The sequence below is a fragment of the Rattus norvegicus genome, chromosome 6 (assembly GCF_021556685.1).
Source record: "Rattus norvegicus strain SHRSP/BbbUtx chromosome 6, alternate assembly SHRSP_T2T, whole genome shotgun sequence".
NCBI lineage: Eukaryota > Metazoa > Chordata > Mammalia > Rodentia > Muridae > Rattus > Rattus norvegicus.
Genome location: NC_141539.1, coordinates 55,659,122 through 55,663,699, shown reverse-complemented (window position 1 = coordinate 55,663,699; position 4,578 = coordinate 55,659,122). Strand labels below are relative to the sequence as shown.

Below are 4,578 nucleotides of genomic sequence, written 5' to 3'. Positions count from 1 at the left end.
GACCCAATCCAATGAATCCAAAACTCTTCAATTTAAGGCAGAATTTTTGGACAAGGGCAAAAGAACTGTCTCTAGGCCACATGCTAACATTCTTCTCCGAAACATCTTGAACCAGGTACGCACAGTTCAAATCGCCCTCAGCACCAGTGTCTTCCATGCTCCTACAAGGATCGTTCATTAAGTCCCACTTAAAGCAGTCAACTGCTTTTCTAATCCAAAGTCACCAAGTCTACATTCCTCCAAACAAAAGCTCAGGCCTATCACGGCAACACCACAGTCCGTGGTGCCAACTTCTGTCTTAGCGTTTTATTGTTAACCATGGCCATGGCAACTCTTATGAAGGAAAACATATAACTGAGGCTAATTAGCAGTTCAAAGGTTTAGTCCATTATCATCACAGCAGGAAGCATGGCAGCGTGCAGGCAGACGTGGTGCTGGAGAAGGAGCTGAGATTTCTACATCTGGATCTGCAGGCGGCAGAAGTGAATGCCACAGTAGGCATAGTTTAAGCTTCTGAGACCTCAAAGTCTACCTCAGTGACATAGTTCCTCTAAGAAGGACACACTCACTCCAACAAGGCCATAGATCCTAGTAGTACCACTCCCAAAGGTTCCACAGCATCCCCAAACAGTTTATCTAAGTCTTTGGGGGCCATTTCTCATGCAAACCACTATACAGGTCCTAAAAGTTGCTTCTCAATTGTGCATCAGTGTGGTGTGTACAGAGTACAATGTGAGCATTACAAAACAAGCATGGACCCCTGGCAACAGGCAAAGAGACACCTTATTGTTGGTGGTGTTCTTATATCAGTCAAGGACAGAGCGGATGGCAGTCCTTTGTTTATCCTAGCTTGATGCCTGGCTTGGTGGCCAAAGCTGTCTTATGCCTAGGACTCATAAGAATCAAATCAAATCAAATCAAGTCCAGACACTGCGGTGGCTGAAGGAGTAAGACAGAGACCTACCTTCCTCTAAGCCACGCCCACAGACCTGCCCACTGTCCCACGGCACAGTCAGGCTGTAGACACACAGAGCATCCCTACCACCAAATAGTGCCGTAGCAGAGGAGGAAGAGGAGACCTTCAGAAGGCCTTGCCACCCATAAACCTGCCCTCTTCCATCCGGCACAGATGGGATATAGGACAGAGGACGTCACCTGGGGTCTGTCTATTCAGCAGTCTGGCAATTCTGTAGTAGGAGCCACCACAATGTGCTAGTATGTAGTGGTCGTAGTGTTCGGAAGGGAGAGAAAGAAAAGGGGAGGAGCTTGAGCCTTAGAAGAGAGACGGAACTGGAGACTCCAGGGTGGAAAGGAGTAGCCAGCCCTGCCTTTTGAGGCCATGGTGAGGTCCCAGATAATAAGGGCCACGTCTGGGTTCATGTCTATGTAGTGGCAGAGGTCAGCATCAATGTCTGCGGCTCATATTACTACTAGAGAACGTGGGGATATCTTTGGTCAGGGCAGCTAGTGGGGACCATGTGAACGCCCAGGGGCTGTGCAGAATTGGCTCCAATCCCCCCACCCCCACTGGCGGTGGCATTCACCTGTGGCAGCACTAGGGAAAGCAGACCCTGCACCTCGCCTGGATAAGGGGTCTTGAGTGAACCAGCTCTGAGGGTGAGAGTGATGGTAAGCTGGCCCCATCATTGCTCCTCTGCTGTAAGAGCTATGGATGCAAGAGGTGATTCCCCTCCCCCTTCACCAGCTGAGGCAGTCTGAAGAGCTGGCTCTGGGGTTGTGAGAAGGGGATGAGCTGGCCCTGCTCCTTGCCAGCTGACCAGCTCAGCCCACCCACTCCCAGAAGGGCTCTGAGTTGGCCAGTCCTGCTCATCCAAAGCTGCAGAATCTCCATGTCACAGGGCAACAACAGGATCACTAGGAGGAGTCCTGGTGAGAATCCAATATTAATGGTGTCACAGAAGGCAGAAACCTCAAACCAGACCAATGATTCATTGCAATGAATACTTGCAAGTGAAGATGTGTGGACAGAGAGATACACTGTGGGATGACACCCTATGACATATTACAGCTTCCACAATGAAATGTTTTTCTATGCTTTTTTAAAAATTTATTTTTACACTCCAGATTTTATTCCCCTCCCTGTCCACCCCCTGAGAGTTCCACATCACCTCCCACCCTGTCTCCACAAGAATGTCCCCACCCCATCCACCCCACCAGACCTCTAAACTTCCTGGGGCCTCCAGTCTTGAGGATTAGGTGTATCTTCTCTGACTGAACCCAGACCAGGGAGTCCTCTGCTGTATTATGAGATGGGGACCTCATATCAGCTGGTGTATGCTGCCTGGTAGGTGACCCAGTGTCTGAGAGATCTCAGGGGTCCAGGTTAATTGAGACTGCTGGTCCACCTACAGGGTTGCCCTCCTCCTCAGCTTCCTCCAGCTTTTCCCTAATTCAATCAGAGGGGTCAGCAGCTTCTGTTCATTGGTTGGGTGCACTGCATCTGACTCAGCTGCTTGTTGGGTCTTTTGGAGGGCAGTCATCCTAAGTCCCTTTCTGTGAATGCCCCATAGCTTCAGTAATGGTGTCAGATTTTGGGGCCTCCCCTCGAATTGGATCCCACGTTGGACCTGTCACTGGATCTTCTTTTCCTCAGGCTCTTCTCCATTTCCATTCCTGCATTTCTTTCAGACAGGAAGAATTATGAGTCAGAGCTCTGACTGTGGGATAACAACCCCATCCCTCACTTGATGCCCTGTCTTTCTGCTGGAGATGGATTTCCCACTCTAGGGTCTTTCATCTAGGATTCCCCCACCCTTTGAATCCTGAGAGTCTCTCACTTTCCTGGTCTCTGGTACATTCTAAAGGGTCCTTCCAACCTCCTTCCTCCCAAAGTCGCCTGTTCCCATTCTTTCTGCTGGCCCTCAGGGCTTCAGTCCTTTTCCCCCACTCAATACCAGATCATGTTCCCCTCTCCACTCTCTCATTCCCTTCCCCTTCCCTGACATTCCCTCCCTCCTTGGGGTTGCTTGATGCTTTCTTCTCCCTCCCAAGTGGAACTGAGGTGTCCTCACTTGGGGCCTTCAGCTTGTTGACCTTTTTGCATTCTGTGGACTGTATCTTGGGTGTTCTCTACTTTTTTTTTTTTTTTGGCTAATATCCACTTATTGAGAACATACCATGCATGTCCTTTTGGTTCTGAGTTACCTCACTCAGGAAGACATTTTCTAGTACCATCCATTTGCCTGCAAAACTCAGGATGTCCTCGTTCTTAATAGCTGATTACTATTCCACTGTGTAAATGAACCACATTTTTTGTATCCATTCTTCTGTCATGGGAAATCTGAATTTTTTTCTAGCTTCTGACTATCACAAATAAGTCCTATGTGATAGTGGAACATGTGCCTCTGTGGCATTATGGGGCATCTTCGGGGTATATTCCCAAGAGTGGTATTTCTGGTTCTTTAGGTAGGTCTATGTCCAATTTTCTGAGGAATGTGCAAATTGATTTCCAGAGTGGTTGTACCAGTTTGCAATCCCTCCAGCAAGGAGGAGTGTTCCTCTTTCTCCACATCCTTGCCAACGTGTGTTGTCACCTGAGGTTTTGATCTTTGCTGTTCTGACTGGTATAAGGTGGAATCTCAGGGTTGTTTTGATATGTATTTCTCTGATCATTAAGGACTTTGAACATTTCTGTAGGTGCTTCTTAGCTATTCAAGATTCCTCTATTGTGAATTCTCAGTTTAGTTTAGACCCCATTTTTTGACTGGGTTGTTTGGGTTTTTGGTGGTAAGCTTCTTCAGTTCTTATATATTTTGGATACTAGCCCCCTATCAGAAGTGGAGTTAGTGAAGATTTTTTTTCCAATCTGTCGGATGCCAATTTGCCTTATTGACTATGTCCTTTACCTTACAGAAGCTTTCCAGTTTCATGAGGTCCCATTTATTAATTCTTGATCTTAGAGCTTGAGCCATTTGAGTTCTGTTTAGGAAATTTCTGCCTGTGCCCATGTGTTCAAGGCTCTTTCCTACTTTCTCTTCTATTAGATTGAGTGTATCTGGTTTTATGTTGAGATCCTTGATTCACTTGGACTTAAGCTTTGTGCATGGTGACAAATATGGGTCTATTTTAACTTTTCTACATACAAATATCCAGTTAGACCAGCACCATTTATTTATTGAAGATGCTTTCTTTTTTTCCACTGTATATTTTGGCTTCTTTGTCAAAGATGAAGTGTGTGTAAGTGTGTGGTTTCATTTCTGGGTCTTCAATTCTATTCCATTGATCAACCTGTCTGTCTCTGTACCAATACCATGCAGTTTTTATCACTATTGCTCTATAGTAGAGCTTGAGGTCAGGAATGGTGATTCCCCCAGTTGTTCTTTTATTGTTAAGAATTGCTTTTGCTATTCTGGGTTTTTTGAATTTGAGAATTGCTCTTTCTATGTTTTTGAAGAATTGTGTTGGGATTTTGATGGAGATTAAATTGAATCTGTAGATTGCCTTTGGAAGGATGGGCATCTTTACTATGTTAATTCTGCCTATCTATGAGCATGGGAGATCTCTCCATTTTTCAAGATCTTTGATTTCCTTCTTGAAAGACTTGAAGTTCTTATAAAG

The 4,578-nt window shown here is 46.0% G+C and overlaps 1 non-coding gene across 1 annotated transcript; it reads left to right on the top strand.

Annotated features, from left to right (window-relative positions):
- The first annotated feature begins 755 nt into the window (after positions 1-755).
- LOC120093433 (small nucleolar RNA SNORA48) lies at positions 756-899 on the top strand. Its single transcript, XR_015623604.1, has one exon. It is a non-coding gene; the product is annotated as a small nucleolar RNA SNORA48 (small nucleolar RNA).
- Positions 900-4,578: the final 3,679 nt, after the last annotated feature.